Raw genomic sequence first — 22,655 nt, 5'->3', positions numbered from 1 at the left:
AATTATGAAAAGTTCTTGTCTAATTTCAATAAAGCTTAGCCATGAACAGTTCTCCAACTGATGAGAAAATCTAAAACAACAAAACAAATGAAAGTCCAACTCAAAGTAAGAGGGCTCCATCTCCGCAGAGCGAACTTCACAGCCTCTCAAGACTTTTACTCCAAAAAGAGTAAAAGGAAACTCCAAGGAAACAATGTTACTATCTCTGCCAGATCCCAAGAGAGTTTGACTGCAGAAACCACAGTCCTTCAGCCTGCAATGTGATAACTGCCTAAGGGTCACCAATACCTACCCCCAGCCTGCAGATAACTAGAGTCAGCAGCAGCTGGAAGAAAATGGCAAGGACTTGGGTCAAAAATAAATCAGAGTAATGTCTCTGTAGACTACTCATCAGCTCTTCAGCACATGTCCATTTTCCTTGAATGACAAGGGCTTGGAAATCTCTGAGAATAGAGTTTATTATATACATTGTGTTGCCTGTTGTTTTTTTCTACAAATCAAAATTATAAGTGCTCTTTCTCTTGCCTTGTCAGAACCCCTGCTTCTGTCCTGCAGAAAGGAGGGGGAGATGCTATGAGATATCGAAGATCTGAAAGGGCCAGCCAGGGGACTCAAGGCATAACAGCCCAAGTGGTGCTGAAATAGCATCTCTCGTATTTATTGACCAGGTAATCACATTCTTGAGTGGGTTAACAAGTTTCTAAACACAATGATTAACATGCTTTGCTCTAGGAATGTAATTGCCCCAGGTCACTGGGGCAAGCCATCCCTGGCACCAGGCAATGAGGGGTAGCTAGGTCACGGAGCCAGATTTCAGTTAAGATATAGTTGTGCTGCAGCACACACCACAGATTCCAAGGAAGGCAATCAATTCTCACAAAGACAGAGTGGTCTATGAATAACAACCTGCATGCCTAAAAACAGGAAACTCAAACATTAACATGCCCACTACATTTATACCTCAGAATGATAGCAACTGCCTTCCAAAATTAATTGTTACTGAACATTTGATATCACATAGAAAACCGTATTTTGTCTCACCCTCTGGGACCTGAGGTAACTCAAGTAGAAATTCTGCCCCACAGTTAGGCATCTGGAAGCAGAGCAACATCTCATACATGTCCACCTATGGAACCCAAGGGAACAATGTTACTATCTCTGCCAGATCCTGAGAGTTTGCTCTTCACTCTTCTATTTCCTGTACAGGTCTATCAAAAGTTCCATCCTAGAGGTCTCTGTTTAGGACCCACAGGGAGAGAGAATAGAATACCTAGATGAAACTGGGAAGTTTCAAATAATACCACTCTCATCTGGATTTTTGTTCTTTCTGAAAATAAATTCCTCCTAACTGTTAGGCTGGAGGAAGGAAAAACAAGGACATGCAAACAGAACAGAGAGATACCATAAAGGGAGAACAGACCAGATCCCAAAGTCCTTGTCTTATATGGAAAGGGGACAGCTCTTCCTGAAATCCATCCTTCTGATGTGCCAACTAAGACCCGGATGTCAGCCTCCTTCCTCTTGGAAGGAAAAAAGTTTCCAGTTGTCTATTATGTCACCTTTAACCAATCATACCTCTCCATGCCCCCTGGGATAGCTTGCCCACTCCTCCCCCTCCTAACCCCTTATAAGCCCCTACCTCCCTGACTGGGTGTGACTTCCCCAGCCTATAATACCTAGACTGGGGAACATCACCCGGGATTTGCGCTCAAATAAACTGCCTGGCCCTTTGTTGCTTCTCGTTGCCTGCTTGTTTTGGCTAGAATTTATCTTATGCTAACCACTGACTTGTCATTTGCAACCAAGTATAAAAAGCAGGACATCTTATTCAGAATTTTTGAGATCTATAAAGTAGCCTCCAGTTTACCAGATTTCTAGGCTAGATGGCTGATTCATGTAAGGACAAATCTTTGGTGTCAGGGAGGAATCTTTTAGATGGCTTTGTGCAGTAGACAAGTGACTTACATTTTTTTGTACCAGTGGGTGGTACTGACAACTGTCACACTCTCCTGCAATGGGGAGACCCATAGACAGTGAAGCTTCACTCCAGTACTAGCTATGTCTTCACAGTCTCTTGAGTTGCTGTTGTTTTTTCAACAACACAGTCTCCTTATTTCATTATTTATTTTAATACAGAGCTTTGGCATTAGCAATTTTATGAAAAAATAAAATGTACTAAAAATAAATGCTTGTGTGGCATGATTGGTAAATGATACACAAAAAAAGGTTCTTTTTTCCTTCAAGACAGTAAGTCAGAAGGCAGTTTTTTCTTTTTTCTTTTTCAAAATCATTCTACCTCATTGGTGTTCAAGCTAGCTGTTGCTCTGATGATCATGTAGCAGAATGTGAGGGCATGGGGGAGCCCAAAACTGGCAATAATAAACCATTCTTTTGTCACTGCAATGTGGACCTTGCCCATCCTAGGAGTAAGCTCCCCATCCTGAGGCAGAGACGAGATCCCTGAAGTTTGAAGTGGCTCGAGGCCCAGGGCCGATCTCTGGTTAAGCACTTCGGTTCTGGAGAGCCTTTCCATATCAAAGGCTGCATTATCAGTACAGGGCAAATTTGGCACAATTCCTGGGGCCTTCAAAATACTAAGTTTGCAAAAGGACAGGTACAATGTTCACTAAGCCAGGGGTCCATGCAGGATTTGTGGAAAACATGCTTGCAGGGGAGAATCCAGACGTCATTCTGCCTATAGCTCTCTACACAGACTGTGCAGTGATCAAAGTCCAGGTCTGTTTCTTTATCACCCTTTTTACTGTTCTGGTTGTCAGTTTGCTGATGGCTTTCTTGGCTGCGTCTCCGAGGCAACGCTGCTTCCTGTTGCATGCATGTGTATTCTTGATCTCCCAAATGAAGTAGAATATGAGCCAAGCTGAAGAAATAATTATCAGGACAATAAAGGAAAATGACACGAAGACTAGAGAAACTCGGCTGAAGTTCTTTGGCGGCATTCGAGTTCCAACAGCCATTGTCATTTGTACAGATACGTTGTCTCCAGGTAACTCAAAATATCTTTACCCTTCAATTCTGTAATCATGACAGCAATAGTATGTCCAGTGCCTGGATGAGTCACAGTGACTGGCTACTCTTTGGATTTATTGTTATAGATGACTACAGCAACTGCATTGTGGAAAGCAGCTCATGATTATTTTCTCTTTAAATGTGCAATTCTCCCTCTCCAACAAGGCAATCCACTGTTTGATATTAGGGGGAATGAAGAACCGTGTTTGAGGATCAGAACCCAGATGATCAGCAACTCCATGGATGCGCAGCCGTGACAGCACCTGGCCGTGGACCTCAGCCTTGGGTCCATAACGGTGAAGTAACATCTTGGGTGAGTCGAGCCCGTAGCGCCTGCAGTCGATAGGGAACGTGAGCAGCACGCCGCAGCCAGGCTCCTGCACCATCACACTGATGAGCGCCATGTAGTGCTCCTGGCTCATTTTGTCTGCCCACGCCAGCCACAGGCAGCAGGTCAGCAGTGCCAGCGCTGAGAGGCAAGGCCGGTGTGGCCTGCATGCAACAGGGAGTGAGCACGGCCCTCCTCAGTGCCATGGCCCCACGCTCGCCACCCTCATGTCCACAATCTGCCCACAGGCACGTGCCCAAGGACCCTGGAAGAGGACGGCCCTTCCAGGGCTGTGGGGACTGGCCGCCTCCACCCAGGGCCGGTTGTGCTGAGTATGGAGGATGCCTTGCTCAGACGGTGGGGGCTGCAGGGGACGGCTCGGGGAGGGTGTACCCGAATGACCTCTCCTGAGTTTTTCAATAATTTTCCCTAACCACTATTTACTTTGAAAACTTTCAAACCTGCAAAGAGGTTGAAGGAACAATACAATGAACACCTCTATCTCTTCATCTAAATTCAGCAATTGACATAATTTGGTCATTTTCCCTGTCTATACACACCCTCACACACATTCTTACTGCTTTAGTAAATGCAGACAAAAAGTTCACTTCATCGGTAAATGCTCCAGCATGTATTTCCTGATGTTAAGGGTAATATCCTACATAACCATAATATCATTCAATTACCTAATCTAAGTGTAAGATAAATTTTAACCAAAATAGGCAGGTGACAAGAGGCAACAAAGGGCCAGGCAGTTTATTTGAGCACAAATCCTGGGTGATGTTCCCTGGTGTGAAACACAGGCCAGGGAAGTCACATCGGGTCAGGAAGGTGGGGGATTATAAGAGGTTAGGAGGGGGAGGAGTGGGCAAGCTATCCTAGGGGGCATGGAGAGGTATGATTAGCTACAGGTGACATAATAGACAACTAGAAACTTTTTTCCTTCCAAAAGGGTGGAGGCTGACATCCAGGTCTTACTTGGCACATCAGAAGGATGGAATTCAGGAGGAGTTGTCCCTTTTCCATATAAGGCATGGAACTTGGGGTCTGGTCTGTTCTCCATTTATAGTATCTCTCTGTTCTGTGTGCATGTCCTTGTTTTTCCTTCCTCCAGCCTAATATTCCAGTCTTTTGGTCATAATGGGAATGACTCGATCTGGCTAATTCTGGCTAACAAAGGGTGTGGTGGGGGGTTGAGGCTGGTATTAGGCCGAAGGAGAGGGTTTAGTGGGAAGAGGTGCGTAACGGTGAAGTAACATCTGGTTGGTGGTGACCTGGGTCATCTGGGTTAGCAACTGTTGGAGGAACCTGAGGACACAAGGAGCAACTAAGAGTAAACTACAAACTGTTGTTAAGGGGCTCACTAGGGGCATTAGCCAGGCTATTATGGGGGACTGGAATTCTGGATCGAATTTACATCTCAATGACTAGTATTAGGATTTAGTATAGATAAGACTGCATTATTGAAACAATACTTTTCTCTAAAACCACCCTCATTTTTATTAGAAGTAGCCAGATTAAGAAAATAATTAACAGCTGGCTTGATTATTTGCATAAGGGCAGCAAGAAGAGTAATCGATTACATAGGCTCTTTTAAATGTGCTTTGCTGGAACTTTTTGTAAGGAATTTCAAATTGGACTTTTAAAGGCTTCTTGAGGCCAGAAAGCCAAGCCAGACTAGACTTGCCATCATGTTGTGCCTGCAGTACCTGTACATTTGGGTGAATTCTTCTCTTCTTGAGGTTCTCAAGACATTTCTGAGGTTCCTGCACCTGCCAGGAAGTGACCTTCTTTATTCACCTGGTAAGGCTGCTGGGAACTCTGTAAGCAAGATACCAGGCCAATTCTTCTAAGCTTTTTGGCTTTATAAAATCCATCTTAGTTCCTTAAAGCTTTCTGTTCATATCTGAGTTTACACCATGTCTCTCAGGTATGACGTTCCAGTTAAAGCCTTGGTAATATAACCAGTGTTTTTAATTGGTCTTCTTAAAGGAAAGCAGATTCTTATTGAACTTGTGCAAATAAACATACTGCTATGAAATATAAAAATAGTCACTGAGAGTTTTTAAATTCTGGAGGGATCAGGTAGAGAGAAAGATAAAGTTTCAATTCTGCTTATAAAGATAGTCATTTACTAAACTGTTGTCAGCTTAAGAGAAAAAGTTTAAAACACGTTATCAGCAACCTTTGAAACCAAAAGCCACAAAATCATCTTCCTTAGTTTACTTAATCTTATGTAAACAATACCTGTTCTGCTGAAATCTACTTCTTTACTAGTTTAGGAGTGATTAAACAGTGACTATAAATGAGGAAAGACTTACAAATGACAATGGTTAAAGATCTGATGAGAGCTTACTATAAGAGAGTTGACATAAGGAAATTTGGATAGTTCTGTAACAATACTTTCAGTAACAAAGTTTAGCATCATTCTCTTTGACAGTGCTTTCCAGGTAATTAAGCAGGTAATTATATATCAGATAAATAAGCCAAATTAGCCAAATACTTTCTCTAATGAGAAAAAATTCCTCTGACATGTTCCAGGGGCCCTCTGGAAAATATCAGACTTAACTCGAGGTAAAATCACCTTTTTGCATTTGCCTTTTTTTTTGGCACTTGCTTAAATAGGATTATACGTTGCCATGAAGCAATACTTATCCATTTAACCAGAATGACAACAAAATACCTCAATGGCAAATAAAGAAGGTTACACAGTTGTTAGCAAAGTTTAGCTTTTAGTCTTTTTAATATTAAGATCTCATTTTCTTAAATACTACAACTCATTGAGACTAAGCATGAGAAACTGCTTTGATTAAACAGAGAACCTATTGCAATCTTTCAATATTAAGAGCAGACTAACAGTTAAGAAACTTTGTCTTTTTTAACTAAAAATAAAATTCTAATTTTGCTGTGTACTTGATACTGAGACTTATTTGCATTAATTTTACATGGCATTGAAAGGGCAAGCTCCCAGATCCTATTTCAGCCAATCAGAGCTTAGTCTCTCTCCAGTCAGCAAGAAGTACACCCACCACCCCTAGACCCTGACAACTGAACAAAGCCATGACTCATCACCCCCCCAACTACCCCCAGGCCCAGCCAATCAGCCAGATCCATGGCCATCACCCCCCCCCCAAACTGCCCTGGAAACCCATAAAACCTTTGTTCTGGGGAAAACATGCTCTCTTTCTCTGGCATCTTGTCACTGTGTTGGTGTAGATGAGAGACTGAGCTCGAGCTAGCTCGAATAAAGGCTCTTTGCTTTTGCATCAGTGTTGGCTCCTTGGTGGTCTTCTGGGATTCGTGACTTTGGGCACAACATTTGGGGGTTCATCTGGGATCCCAAAGACCCCCAAGACTCCCGACCCAGAGGGCCCTGTGCCTGCTGGTGACTGCACTCAGTTATCTGTCTATCCTTGTCTACCTGTGTCTCACTCTGTCTTTATCTGTGTCTCACTGTTTTTGTTTGGGAACAAGCCTGTATAAGCTTGTAGGAGCTCCAATCTGTATCTGGGTTGGCATTGACTTAGGCGGACGTGCTGGCGGGTCGCTGACCAGGGGTCTTGGGAGACGTCCCTAGGCCCCATCTGGAGGACGAGGTCCTCATCTGTGAGGAAAGTCAGCCGCCGCTGCAGTCCGACAGGCCCTCAACTTACTTTCAGTTTTGCCTCCGCGGCCACGGCAGATTCTTCTCTGTAGGCGCCTGCTGTTTGTCATGTTTGTCTTAGTCTTGTTGACAGAAGAAATGGGACAGACTCAGACGACCCCCTTGTCTCTCATGACAGACCATTTTTCTCAGACGTTAGGGAGAAAGCTCACAATTTGAGCACGGACGTCAGGAAGGGAAAATTTCATGTTTTCTGCACCTCTGAGTGGCCATCCTTTAACGTTGGCTGGCTGCCAGAGGGAACATTTAATCCAACCACTCTTTCACAGGTTAAAGATATTAGGGGGAGAGCTAACAACCTCAGTGTGGAAGTCCAGAAGGGTTGGTGGCAGACTTTTTGTTCTAGTGAGTAGCCAGTTTTCAATGTCAGATGGCTGCCAGAGGAAACGTTATCATTATGTCTCAATCTGTATGTTTGTGTATCTAAGTGTGTAAATGAAAATATCTTTCTACCTCCAGATGGTATTAATGAAATTGATTTAAAGACAAGTGCTTGTGAAAATTAGGCACTCTAAAACTTCCAGAAATCTGATAAAAAATGTTAAACATTAATGCTAATTTGAGTTTAGCTGAGGCCCGCATGTCCTTGTAGTTATCAGCTGCCTAAGTTTACCTAAGGTCATTTAAGTCGATGTTATCTGCTAAATATTTTAAGAAAAAAATGCTTAAAGGCTTGGCTTTGTCTAGTATTCAGTAAAGGTCTTGTAAGTAATCTAGCATAGTTGTTACGAATGAGTGAACTAAATGAGTGTGGCAAGTGAACACCTTTTTAATTGTGTGTTACAGTGTGTATACCTACCTACAGCCTGAGAATCTTTGTGGTAATCTAAAACCTCAAAGTTTTGCTAAGTTAAGAAGATATACTTTGTGTTTAGTGAGAGATTGTGCTGTAAAGCTCATAGTTACAGAAATTATAAAATGTTCATAAATTTGTCAATCTAAAGAATGCGAGTATAACCGTTTACAATAGCCTGCTTCTTAGTGTCCACTAAAAATTAAAGATTCTAATGGTTTTAAGTTCTAATTAAAACTACCTAAAGTAATAAAGAAAACATTTCTGTATGCTAAAAGATGTATGTTTTAATAAGAGAAAGTATAGGGAATGGAAATTCGTTCTACATGCTAAAGAATGTGTCTTGATAAAAGAAAGTAACTTTGTTCTGAAGTACAGCTGTTTATTTAAAGAGAGATAACTGAATGTAAAAGGAAGTTGTAGAAAGTTTGTGAAAGAATTGATATGGTCATGCTGTATAAAATTAAAGCAAATGAGTCTCAGTATCAAGTATACAGCAAAATTAGAATTTTGTTTTCAGTTAAAAAGACTAGGTTTTCTTAACTGTTAATCTGCTCTTTCTGTTGAAAGATTACAAAGGGTTCTCTAATTGTTTCATCAAAGCAGTTTCTCATGCTTAAAGTCTCAATGAGTTGCCCAAGTATTTAAGAAAATGAGATCTTAATATTAAAAAGACTAAAAGCTAAACATTGCTAACAACTGTGTAACTTTCTTTATTTGCCTTTGAGGTATTTTGTTGTTATTCTGGTTAAATGGGTAACTATTGCTTCACAGCAACCTATAATACTATTTAAGCAAGTGCCAAATAAACTTTCTTCTGACAACTTCCCAAAATCAAATTCAAAAAGGTACTTTTACCTTGAGTTAACTCTGATATTTTCCAGAGGGCACCTGGAACATGTCAGAGGAATTTTTTTCTCATTGCAGAAAGTATTTGACTAATCTGGCTTATTTATCTGATATATACTTACCTGCTCAATTACCTGGAAAGCACTGTCAAAGGGAATGATGCTAAACTTTGTTACTGAATGTTTTTTTTGTTACAGAAATATCTGAATTTCCTTATGTCAACTGTCTTGCAGTAAGCTCTCATCTTATCTTTAGCCATTGTCATTTGTGAGTCTTTTGTCATTTATAGTCACTGTTTTATTACTCCTAAACTAGTAAAGAACTAAATTTCAGCAGAACAGGTATTAGTTACATAGGGTTAAGTAAACTAAAGAAAATGATTTTGTGTCTTTTTGTTTCAAATGTTGCTGATAAAGTGTTTTAAACTTGTTCTCTTAAGCTGACAACAGTTTAGTAAATGACTATCTTTATAAGCAGAATTGAAACATTTATCTTTCTCTCTACCTGATCCCTCCAGAATTTAAAAACTTACAGTGACTATTTTTATATTCCATGGCAGTATGTTTATTTGCACAAGTTCAATAAGAATCTGCTTTCCTTGTAAGAAGACTAATTAAAAACACTGGTTATACCTGAGAGACATGTGAATAAACTCAGATATGAACAACTTTAAGGAACTAAGATTGACTGTATAAAGCCAACAAAGCCCCTTAGAAGAACTGGCCTGGTACCTTGCTTACAGAGTTCCCAGCAGCCTTACCAGGTGAGTAAGGAAGGTCACTTCCTGGCAGGTGCAGGAATCTCAGGATGTCTCAGAGACCTCGAGAAGAGAAGAATTCATCCAAATCTACAGGTACTGCAGGCAAAGCCTGATGGCAAGTCTGGCTTGGCTGTTCTGGCCTCAAGAGGCTTTTAAAAGTTCAATCTGAAATTCCTTACAGAAAGTTCCAGCAAAGCATATTTAAAAGAGCCTGTGTAATCAATTGCTTTTCTTGCTGCACTTACACAAATAATCAAGCCAGCTGTTAATTATTTTCTTAACCTGGTTACTTCTAATAAAAATGAGAGTGATTTTAGAGAAAAGTATTTTTTCAATAACGCAGCCTTATCCATACTAAATCCTAATACTAGTCATTGAGACATAAACTAGATCCAGAATTCCAGCTTCTTCAAAATATCTAGCTATGATTTTCCAGATGTTTTAGTTTTCTCCTATCATTTCAATTAAAGTTTTACTATTTCTAGTTCTCATATTCAACCATGCATTCTTAATCTCATCAAGTTTGTCCTTCCAGAATAGAAGATCCAACTCCAGATGTTGCTACTTAACCTAATAACACAATTTGTTTTATCTTGCCTAGAAGCCACAAAACTGCAAATAGTAATAGAAATGAAACCCAGAATAGAAGCGCCAACCTTCTGAGGCCCTCTCAACTGACCAGTAATGGAGACCTAGCTGCATCCTTTACTGCACCCCCTTCTCAGCACGAAGCAGCCAGAGCAGTCATTGCCCCTTTTCCCTGGCAGCAGCTTGAGTCTCTTATCTGTAGAGAAGAGAATGAGACAGGAACCATAGGCTTAGACAGAATAAAGTGAGAGCCTCTGGAGAAAGCAAGGCAGGATATATGCAATCAGAGCAATGTAACTACATGCTAGAACCACCCCCCCCTACTAAAACTATGTTGAACATTAAGCTCTAGAATCATTCTTCAGTGAGATCAGTTAATGTTCCCCAGATAAAGAAGAGTAGCACATGTTTTATTATGCTAATCATTTGTAATCGTGTATAAGATTCACTTTAGCATACTAAAAGGCCCAGGCCTATGTGCTGTCTTTCCTCCTTCTGATCTGACTAGGTAATTTTGCAAGCTGAACAACTGACTTAGCATGCAGAGCCAGCTGTAGATGGCATAGTAAAAGGCAGGATTCTTTAGCAAATAGACAATGTCTCAGCCCACCTTAGAGGCTGGGCATGCAGTCTTCTGATGTGTGCCTGAACCAAGGCGCCAGTGTCCCAGAGAGAAATCAAGGCAGGAGATTATCTTTAATCAAGGACCCCTTGCCAACCTACTCCTTTTACTAATCCTTAGGCCCTGTATCATCAACAGGCTGGTCCAGATTGTCAGAGACCACATGGGGGCTGTCCAACTGATAGTCCTCCTTGCTCAATACAAGCCCCTAGTAATCTTGTTACTCCTGCTTACCTGATAACTTATTAAAGATAGAATTAATACAGTCAAGCTAATAGTGCTAAAACAACAGTATCAGCCTTTATCTCCTTAAAACTGCAAAACCTTATTAGACCCATGATTGGGTCCCTTAGGATCCAGAGAAAGGGGAGAATGAAAGGGCAAGATCCCAGATCCTATTTCAGCCAATTGGAGCTTAGTCTCTCTTCAGTCAGCAAGAAGTACACCCACCACCCCTAGACCCTGCCAACTGACCAAAGCCACGACTCATCACCCCCCCAACTACCCCCAGGCCCAGACAATCAGCCAGAGCCATGGCCATCACCCCCCCAAACCACCCTGGAAACCCATAAAACCTTTGTTCTGGGGAAAACACGCTCTCTTTCTCTGGCATCTTGCCACTGCGTTGGTGAAGATGAGAGAGCTAGCTCGAATAAAGGCTCTTCGCTTTTGCATCAGTGTTGGCTCCCTGGTGGTCTTCTGGGATTCGTGACTTTGGGCACAACAGGCATGACCATATTAAATTCTTCTACAAACTTTCTATACTCTTCTTTTTCATTTAGATTTCTCCCTCTAAATAAACAGCTGTACTTTAGAACAATTACTTTCTTTTATCAAAAGACATTCTTCAACATACAGAAATGTTTTCCTTATTACTTTAAGTAGTTTTAATTAGAACTTAAAACCATTAGAAACTTTAATTTTTAGTGGACACTAAGAAGCAGGCTATTGTAAACTGTTACACTAACATTCTTTAGATTGACAAATTTATGAACATTTTATAATTTCTGTAACTATGAGCTTTACAGCACAATCTCTCACTAAACACAAAGTATATCTTCTTAACTTAGCAAAACTTTGAGGTTTTAGATTACCACAAAGATTCTCAGGCTGTAGGTAGGTATACACACTGTAACACACAATTAAAAAGGTGTTCACTTGCCACACTCATTTAGTTCACTCATTCGTAACAACTATGCTAGATTACTTACAAGACCTTTACTGAATATTAGACAAAGCCAAGCCTTTAAGCACTTTATTCCTAAAAGATTTAGCAGATAACATTAACTTAAATGACCTTAGGTAAACTTAGGCAGATGATAACCACAAGGATATGCCCGCCTCAGCCAAACTCAAATTAGCGTTAATGCTTAACATTTTTTATCAGATTTTCTGGAAGTTTTAGAATGCCCAATTTTCACAAGCACTTGTTTTTAAATCAATTTTTATTAATACCATCCAGAGGTATGAAAATATTTTTCATCCACACACCTAGACACACAAACATACGAACTGAGACACAACGACTACAGTCAACATCACTTCTTACACAAAAACATACACACAGACAGACAAACTGATATAAACACTTGAGTCACTGGTATCTAATTGCTTTCCCTCTCTTCAGCTTCCTGTCCGTGGCTTCCGGAACCAGAGGGTGGGAGGAGCGTGTTCCGATGGGGGAAGAGGGTGGTGAAGGTGGAAGGAGAGGGGGAGGGGGTGGTGCAGCCTCCAGAAGAGGAGAGCAGGACAACGGCATGGTTGAGAATGTAGTACTTTAAGATGGTGGTGACACATGTGAAGACAAAAGACCTAAAGGTGGTGGTGGAGAGAAGGGGAGGGGACTGCGAGCTGAGGGAGGTGGGCGACTGAGGTCTTCTGCCGGATCTGAAAAGGAAGAAGGACTGGGCAGTGTAAGAGGCTGACAATATTTAACTGGAGATCAGGCTAGAAGAACCTGAGTCATTAAACACTTAACATAAAGGTCTGGGTGGGAGCGCAAAGCCCAAAAAGCCTGCACATATGGGATTTCACTCCACTCTCCACTCCAGTGGCAATAATTAATCAAGTCAGTGAGGAGGCCAAAATTGAAAGTTCCCTCAGGGGGCTAGCAAGATTGATTGTCCAAGGGATACTGAGGCCTTGCCTCAGAGCAAAGAAAGACTAGCTTCTATTTGCAAACTTCCCAGGACAAATATAGAGTAGCCAAATTAGAAATGAGACACTGCAGCTGGGTCTGAGCCTCTGCTTTTGAAGGCCGGTTCCCCATGTCTGTGCGACTTCCCAACTAATCCCACTGAGAGGAGCGCCCAGCGTCCCAAGTGCGCCAAGTCGGGGGTGACATCCTCGGAGCTGGGGTGAGGGACGTCTCCCACACTGCAGGGCCAGGGGCAGGCCAGATGCCCTCAGACGTCCTGGGGCCTGGGTTAGGGATGTCTCCCACCCTACAGGACCAAGGGTGGGCTGGATGCCTGCAGAGGGTGGGCTGGATGCCCAAGGGGGTGGATGCCCCAACCTGACATAGCTACGATTTCTAACGGACCAGGTGAAATGGAGTTAGGAAGGGAAACAGGCTGAGGAAAACTGAGAGACTCACTAGAAAATATTCCACACAGCGGAGAGCAGGCTGAGGTCCTGGGTCAGTGAAGGAGGGGGCAGGGTCACTAGTGGCCAGTCGGGGCCCCATGCTCATGATCCTTCCTGGGATTTTGGCACCAAATGTAAGATAAATTTTAATCAAAATAAGCAGGCGATGAGAGGCAACAAAGGGCCAGGCAATTTATTTGAGCACAATTCCTGGGTGATGTTCCCCAGTCTGAAACACAGTCTGGGGAAGTCACACCCAGTCAGAGAGGTGGGGGCTTATAAGGGGATAGGAGGGGGAGGAGTGGACAAGCTGTCCTAGGGGACGTGGAGTGGTGTGATTGGCTAAAGGTGACATAATAGACAACTAGAAACTTTTTTCCTTCCAAGAGGGAGGAGACTGACATCCAGGTCTTAGTTGGCACATCAGAAGGATGGAATTCAGGAAGAGCTGTCCCCTTTCCATATAAGGCATGAACCTTGGGGTCTGGTCTGTTCTCCTTTTATGGTATCTCTCTGTTCTGTTTGTATGTCTTTGTTTTTCCTTCCTCCAGCCTAACACTAAGGACATTAATATTAATTCAATATCATCTAATATGTTCCAGATATAGCTTTTCTCATTGTTTAAAGTGTCACATCTATATACATATATGTACTGATTCGTATGCATCTATATCATATATAGGAGAGATTAAGGATTAAAAGTGTGTACTATGGTAGTGATATATCTCCATGTTCCAATTAAGATTCCTAAATTGAACTTCAGTCCCTATGACCTGGGACTCTCTCCCGATTTCTTTCTTTTTGTCATTTCTGATGGCATTAGTTTTGAAGAGAACAGTCTAGTTATCTTGTTCAATGTCCTACATTCTGATCAAACTAAACATTTTTGGAAAGTACAGCATATAGGTATTTGTGCTTCCTACTGCATTCTGTCAGGAAGCAAGATACCCAAGAACATCGCATTGAAATATTGTGAATATTTTTACATCAAAAAAATTAAAGGAAACACAGCAGGGTTAGCATTCTGTGTTGTGGCTGAAGTAACTCTGGTTCCAACTCCAAACAGTGTCTGAAGTCTGTCTTGACAGGAATTTAACCGTGTTTTGATTTGTCTTTAATCCCGAAATTGACTAGGACCTTTATTTGCTACAGAGAGCAGGGCTCCAGCGGACTCACCAGCACAGCAGGTCGAAAGGAAGGGAAACCCACAGTATATACACCTAATGCCACATCACTGGGATGCTTGGCCAAGCCCAATACCTGAGTTTGTGCAGAAACGACCCCAAAATATAAAGTGCCTCCTCTCCTGGAGCCTTGTGTGTAGCTTCCGCTAACGAAATGGTGCTGTTGATGCCGGGGTTCTTGTTTGCAGAGTCAAAGAATGAATTTAGCGAACAGAAAAAGTAGGAGAGTCAGGGAGACTTTTATTCTGAGATACAGTGAGAGGACAGACAGAGCTCCTGGTGGGAACAAGAGAGTTCGTAGTGGTGCATTGTCTAGGGAGTTTTATAGGCAGATGAGGATTTTTTGAGCACATGAAATAAAAGCTTAGGGGTGTGGTCTTATTAAGTGGTCCCAGGATATTTACAATTAACTTGATACAAGTAACCTCCTGCTCTGTTGATTTCTCTCTGAGATACCAGCATCTTGGTCTGCAGGCATATGAAACAAAGCCACCTGCTCAGCCCCCAAGGTGGGCTGAGGAATTGTTTGCTAAAGAGTAAATTAACTGCAATCTTATCTTTAAGGTGGAAGTCTTCTTGACTTTTACTGTGTTATGGCTGGGCTTGTATGCTAAATTAGTTTGCCCAGTTTTCAAAATCACTTCATCAGATCTGAAGGAGGAAATATAGCACATATGCCTGGGCCTTTTAGCATATTAAAGTGAATCTTACACATGATTATAAATGATTAGCATAAAATAAACATGTGCTACTCTTCTTTATCTGAGGTACACCAACTGCTCTCACTGAAGAATGACTCTAGAGCTGAAAGTTTAACACAGAGTTTTAGTAGGGAGTTTCCTTGCATGTAGTTACATTGCTCTGACGGCAAATATCCTGCCTTGCTTTTTTCCGGAGGCACTCACACTACTCTGACTACACCCACAGTCCCTGTCTCACTATCACAGCCATTTTTCTGGTTGAGATACTTAAAACACCACTCAGATTGTTATGGGAAATCTGCATCACCCCAACAAGGCCTTTGGAGCCCCTTTATTAGTGATCAGTGCCCACCCTCCCCCACTTGGTTCACCTCTATTCTGATGTCTATGGCCATAGTTTACTATCACCTCTGCTTGAAATCCACATGAAGCAGTGTACACTTTTTTTTTGCCCCTGAAACTTAGGTCACTTGGGGGTTCTGAGCTCCAGGATCCGCCTTTCACATTAAGGGAAGAAAGTAGGACCTAACCCCCTGGATGAGTTCTGGGGCAGAAGACATTCAGGAGTATGTGAGAATGGGGTCTCTAGTGTGCAGAGGCTATGTCACTGAAGCACCAAGTGTGTCTCAAAGGACTCATAGGGATTGTTTATTTGTGTTTAAAACCAGTGTACTTTTATTCTTTGTCCATGAGGACCTCTGGAATCCAAAGAGTTATCTGGTCACTGATTGGCGTGCTGGATGTTGGAAAGACCATTGTGGCCACTTCTCATTATAGTGTGGTGACCAAGAGATGAAATTCACCAAAGGAGAGAAGCCTCAGTGCTAGGTGGACACACCAGTGTAGGGGCAGGAGTTAGGGACTCCGGGAGGAGGGAGAACTGTGGGGAGGTGTCCACAGGGAGATGAGGGGAGTTGTGTACAGGTAAGCCTCAGTCTTTGGGGATCCTGATGAAATTAAGGATGAACCCCCAAGTGGAGAGCAGCACATGCAAGACATCACTATTACCTCCCCTCCATGCATGTTTTACACCCCACCTGGGATATCTTCTGTTCAGGGCAACATTTCTGTGGTTGTGGGGAAGCAGCACTGTAGGGAGGCCAGGACAGTCATTAACTGTGGAGGCTTGAAATAGGAGGCTCTGGAAAAGGGAAGAGCCCAGGTATTATCTGGTTTTTCCACTCCTTTTCCACCAACCCCTTTCCTCAGCAAAGCTGATGTGGATCCCAGATATCAAATGGAAGCTGCCATGTTGGTAGATTGAATACTTGCTAGGGGTCATTTCTTTCTTGAAGGGGTAGGAAATGATTGGCCCAGTGCCACAGAAGTGAGATACAAGAGCAGAACTGAGAATGCTTTGTTTACCTTCTCTTTCCTCTTTCACTGCCTCTGAACATCAACTGTCCACATGCAGCAGTTCCAAATAGCCTTCAGTCTCTGTGGAGGTTTATACTTTTTCATCATTCCTGTCAGACATGTTTCCTTCTTGCTTCTGTACTTCTTCCATGATTGATTTTGTGGAGCTGGTCAGCAGCCCACGCTAGCTCAACATCCTGGAGCATTTGTCTGGTTTTCTTATTAGGGTAAAGCCTAACTCATAGAATGAGTTAGGAAGTTTTCCGTTGGCTCCTATTTTCTGGAAGACATTGTAGAGAATTGGCATCATTTATTCTTTAAATGTTTGGTGGAATTCACCAGTGAAACCATCTATGTCTGATGCCTTGTTTCAGAAGGTTGTTAATTGTTCATTCAATTTCTTTAATAGATATAGGCCTATGTAGATGATCGATTTCTCCTGTTTTTGTAAATTGTGTCTTTCCAGGATTCCATCCATTTCCTCTAAGTTACCCAATTTATGTGCAGTTTAATGTTCATGGGAGCAGTACTGAGGATCCTTCTCTCATTTCTGCTCTTAGTAATTTGTATCTTCTCTTTCTTTCTTAACCTGGCCAATGGTCTATGAATTTTTTTTATAATTTCAAGAACTAATTTTTGTTTTTATTGATTGTTCTCTATTAATATTCTATTTTTAATTATGTTGATTTCTGCTCCTTTTTTGTTCACATGCTTTATTTTGATATAATTTATTCTATTTTGAGTTTCCTAAAACACAAGCTTAATTATTGATTTTTAGATTTTTTCTCTTTTGCCTATATGTGCATTCAATGTTATGAATTTCCTTCTAATCACTATTTTAGCTGCATCCCACACATTTTCATATGTTGTATTCATTTTAATTTAGATCAAAATAATTAGTTTATCTTGAGACTTTTCTTTTTGAACCATCTATTATTCAAAGTGTGTTGTGTGATGTCCAAATTTGGGGCATTCCTGCTATTTTTCTTTTTTCTTTTTATTTCCATATTAATTTTATTGTGGACAGAAAACATGCATTTTCATTGCTTGATTTTTTGCTTTAAATATGCTGAGATGTAATTTCTGGTCCAGAATGTGGTCTATCTTGGTGAATGTCCCATTCCATTTATTTTTTATTTTGGTATCATTAATATGCAATTGCATGAGCAACATTGTGGTTACTAGATTCCCTCCATTCTCAAGTCCCCACCACATACCCTACTACAGTCACTGTCCATCAGCATAGTACAATGCTACAGAGTCACTACTTATCTTCTCTGTGCTACACTGCCTTCCCCGTGACCCCCACGTTATGTGTGCTAATCATACTGTCCCTCATTCCCCTTCTCCCTCTCTTCCTACACACCCTTCCTAGTCCCTTCCCTTTGGCAATGGTTAGTCCATTCTTGGGTTCTGTGAGTCTGCTGCTGTTTTGTACTTTCTGTGTTTGTTTTGCTCTTATACTCCACAGATGAGTGAAATCATTTATACTTGTCTTTCCACACTTGGCTTATTTCACTGAGCATAATACTCTCTATCTCCATCCATGCTTTTGCAAATGGTAGGATTTGTTTTCTTCTTATGGCTAAATAATATTCCATTGTGTATGTGTACCACATCTCCTTTATCCATTCATCTACTGATGGACACTTAGGTTGCTTCCATTTCTTGGCTATTGTAAGTAGTGCTGCAATAAACATAGAGGTGCATCGATCTTTTTCAAACTTGGCTGCTGTATTCTTAGGGTAAATTCCAAGGAGTGAAGTTCCTGGGTCAAATGGTATTTCTATTTTGAGTTTTTTGAGGAACCTCCCTACTGTTTTCCACTGTCCCATTCCATTTGAAAAGAATATGTATCCTGCTGTTTTTGGATGAAGTAATGTATAAACATCAATGGATCCAATTGATTGGTGGTTGCTATTCAGTTCAGCTGTATTCTTACTGATTTTCTTCCTGCTGGATTGGTCAATCACTGATAAACAGTTGCTGAATTCTCCATTTGTAATAGTAAATTTGTCTCTTTCTTCTTGCAGTTCTCTCAGTGTTTGTCTTGTGTATCCTGACACTCTGCTTCTAGGTACATACTCTTCAAGTATTGTCATATCTCCTGGAGGGAGACTCAACCCCTGTATCATAATGTAATGCCCTTCTCTTTACTCCTGATGTTTTTTGCTCTGAAGTTGGCTCCATCTGAAGTTAATGTAACTGCTTCAGGCTACTTTTGATTAGTATTATTAGCGTGGTAAACCTTGCTCCACCTCCTTGCTTTTAATTTATCTGTGTCTTTATATTTAAAGTAAGTTTCTTACTGACAACACAAAGTTGCTTCTTGTTTTCCACTTTGATGGTTTCTTTTTAAATTAGTTTATTCAGACCATTCACATTTAAGGTGATTATCATTATAGCTGGATGAATACCTATCATATTTGTAATTGTTTCCATTCATTGCCTTGTTCATTGAGCCTTCTTTCTTCTTCTACTCTTTTTCAATCTTCCCTAGTTTTAACTGAGCATTTTGCATTATTCTATTTTCTCTTCTCAGAATATCATTAGGATACCTTAAAAATTATTTTAGAGCTGCTCTATAGTTTGTAATATACATTTACATCTGATCTAAGCCAACATCCAAATAATAATGTAATGCTTCACAGGTAGTGGAGGTCCTTAGAGTATTTCCAATTACTCCTTACCATCCCTTGTACTGTTGCTTATAATGAAAGTTAAATTAAATTCATTTAATTTCTCCATAGCTATAATCATCTAACATATTTTTGCAAGAAGAAAGAGACAAATTTACTAATATTATTATTTTGAGCGGTGTTGTCTGTTAGATCATTAGCAATAAGAAAAATAAAAGATTTTGTCTCCATTTATTTATTTTCTAATATTCTTCTTTGCTTTACATAGATAAGAGTTTCTGACCTACATCATCATCCTCTCTAAAGTATTTCCTTAAACATTTCCAGTAAGGCAGATTTACTGGCATGAAAATCCATCAATTTTTGTTTTTCTGAGAAAGTTTTTATTTCTCCTTCACTTTTGAAGGATAATTTCACAGGACACAGAATTCTAGTGTTCTTTAAACACTTCACATATTTCACTTCACACTCTTCTTGTTTGTGTGGTTTCGGAAGAGAACTCTCTTGTGATACTTCTTGTTCTTCAGTAGATAAGGTGCTTTTTCCTCAAGCTTCTTTCAAAATGTTCTCTCTGTCTTTGACTTTGTGCAGCTTAAATATCATATGCTAATAACTGATGATTATATGATGGTTAATTTTGTGTTTCAACTTGGCTGGGCCATGGTGCCCACATATGTGGTCAAACATTATTCTGGATGTTTCTGTAGAGCTGTTTTGTAGATGATACTAACATTTAAATTAGTGGACTTTGAATAAAGCAGATTACCCTCCATAGTATGGGTGGGCATCATTCAATTAATAGAAGGCTTTAATAGAACAAAAACAGAACCTCCCCCAAGCAAGGAGTTTTGTCAGCAGACTGCTTTTGGATTTGAACTGCAACTCTTCCCTGAGTCTCTAACCTGCCATGCTACCCCATCAGACTTAGACTCAACAAACCTCCACAGTTGCATGAGCAATAGTGAATGGAGTGACACCATTCACTATTACCTCTAGTGACCCACTAGCAAAACATTTGCTTCTTGTCCCTGCAATCTTGTTTTAATTGCCTAGAGGTCTTAGTTCCAAAAGGAGGAAAGTGTCTACCAGGAGACACAACGATTCCACTGAACTGGAAATTAAGACTGCCACCTGGCCCCTTCAAGTCTCTCATGCATCTAAATCAAAGTTACTGTGCTGGTGTGGGTGACTGATCCTGGCTAAAGGAGAAATTGGGAAGCAAGGAGGAGTATGTCTGGAACACAGGTGATCCCTTAGGGGGTCTTTTAATATTATCATGCCTTATGGTCAAAGCCAATGAAAAACTACAACCCAATCCAATACCAAGGGCCCAGGAATGAAGGTTTGGGTCATCTGGATAGGTAAAGAACCACAATCAGCTGACGTGCTTGCTGAGGGCAAAGGAAATATAGAATGCACAGGTGGAAGAAGATAGTTATAAGTACCCAGTACAACCTTGTGACCAGTTACAGAAGCAAAGACTGTAATAGTCATGAAAATGTCCCCCATATTTTATAAAGTATACATGTGTGTGTGTGTGTCTAAAATATTTTTGTTTTCTATCCTCTCTTATTCCCTCATCATATCACATGAGATGTATTGACTTTCTATGATAGCATTTCGGTATTGTTAACTTTGCAGCATAGTATTTAAGCTACAGGACATCAAGGACAAGTGTAAACATCACTCAGGAACTACACATCCTCTTCTGAGGAAAGAGTTGGTGCTTTTTGGTTGTGTTCCAAGTAGATATACCATGTTAGGCAAAAGTATGAACTTGTTATCATCTTTATGTGGAGATTAAGTATGGTTAAAGGAGATGCATATAGTTGTCAGGGTGACAAGGGGTGGACCCGTGATGGTCAACTTTACGTGTCAAGTTGGCTGGGCCATGGTGCCCAGATATTTCATCAAACATTTTTCTGGATGTTTCTGCGAAGTTGTTTTTTGGATGAGATTAACATTAAAATCAGTGAATTTTGTGCTAAGCAGGCTGCCCTCCATAGTGTGAGTAGTGTGGGATTAATAACTAAATCAAGTATAGAAATCAAATGTATAATTACATATGACGATTATTTTTCCTGTAATTCCTGATAAGTGATCAGGAACAGAACAAGACCAAAACAGTTTCTGTGACCTAATTGCCCTTGTTATTGTTTCAGTATCTTGTAAGACGTCACACCCCAGGAGACTGGAGTCTGCCGAGGATTAAGTTCAGAGTTAGTTAATGGTTGTCTATTAAGTCCCCACAAAGAATTCTATTGTTGTTAACATGTATTTGCTAAATAAATACAAAGGGTGCCCTCTCAGCACCACTCTTCCTCTGTTAAACCTTGAATCCCCTGGCTGGCCCTTTCAGATCTTCGATATCTCATCACATCTCCTCCCTTATCCATGGGTCAGAAGCAGGGAGGGACTGACAAGTGATGCCCAAACAGGGACGCCTGCAACTCAGAGTGGGGAGGCTCCAAAGATCGTAGATCCGGTAAGACTCCAGGAAAAGCGTACATAGGGAAAGGGTCGAGACGTCAGGGACACTATAATGGGCCAACATGCAACTAAAGCAGATAAACCAGAGGATTACTTAAAATTACTCCATGCCCTCCTAAAAACCTCACAAGCAAAAACTTCTAAAAAAGACTTTGCTCAACTTCACAAATACACTAAAAAACATTGTTACTGGTTGCCGCCACAAGGAACCCTCAGACTAGCTGATTGGAGTAATGTATTAAGAGATTTCAAAAAGGCTCACAGACAGGGAAACATTATCCCTGTACCTGTTTGGGTGGATCAATGACCCCTCAATAAAGAAAAACTGGCAGCCTTACACACATTAGTTCAACAGCAGCTTCAGTTAGATAGATTAGAATTTTCCACCAGCCAGTGAAATTCCCCTGTATTTGTTATAAAACAGAGTCCTGAAAATGGAAACTCTTACATTATGTAAGACAAATTAATGCAGTCCTTAAACCTATGGGTCCTTTACAAGAAGGCCTCCCTTCTCCAGCTATGATTCTGAAAGACTGGGACATGGTTATCATTGATCTTAAAGATTGTTTTTTTTTATAGTTCCTTTAGCTGTGGCAGATAGGGAAAAGTTTGCTTCTACTGTACCCTCCTTAAATTTACAATCTCTTTCAGAAGGATTCCAATAGAAAGTACTTCCTCAAGGAATGTTAAACATGAGCCAGGAGCTGTCTGTCCTCTCACTGTATCTCTAAATAAAAGCCTCCCCTTAGCTCTCCTACCTTGACTGTTTGCTAAGTTCATTTATCAGCTCCACAAACAAGAACCCTGGCATCATCTTTGGGAGCTTGTCCAGGATAACTTGGGAGGTGAGTATCAGCATGCAAGCCTGCTTTTCCTTTCACTGTCCTTATAGAAAGAAGCAGTCTATGGCACACAGCATTGGGCACTCGTCAGCCACTAAAATGGGACTAACCTGGCTGCCAATCTCAAAGTCTCGAGTGACAGGCTTCCCTGCATCTCCCTCAGTGGATCCCCCATTTCCCTTGGGAGCTGGGAAAGTCTGAGTATGTAAGATAAATTCTAGCCTAA

At 41.0% G+C, this 22,655-nt stretch overlaps 1 pseudogene; it reads right to left on the bottom strand.

Moving 5' to 3' along the window:
* Positions 1-2,189: 2,189 nt before the first annotated feature.
* Positions 2,190-20,006, bottom strand: LOC108406430 (E3 ubiquitin-protein ligase RNF130 pseudogene; annotated as a pseudogene).
* Between the last annotated feature and the right edge of the window lie 2,649 nt (positions 20,007-22,655).

This window comes from Manis javanica, chromosome 4 (genome assembly GCF_040802235.1).
Source record: "Manis javanica isolate MJ-LG chromosome 4, MJ_LKY, whole genome shotgun sequence".
NCBI lineage: Eukaryota > Metazoa > Chordata > Mammalia > Pholidota > Manidae > Manis > Manis javanica.
This window is presented reverse-complemented; position numbering and strand designations above follow the sequence as displayed.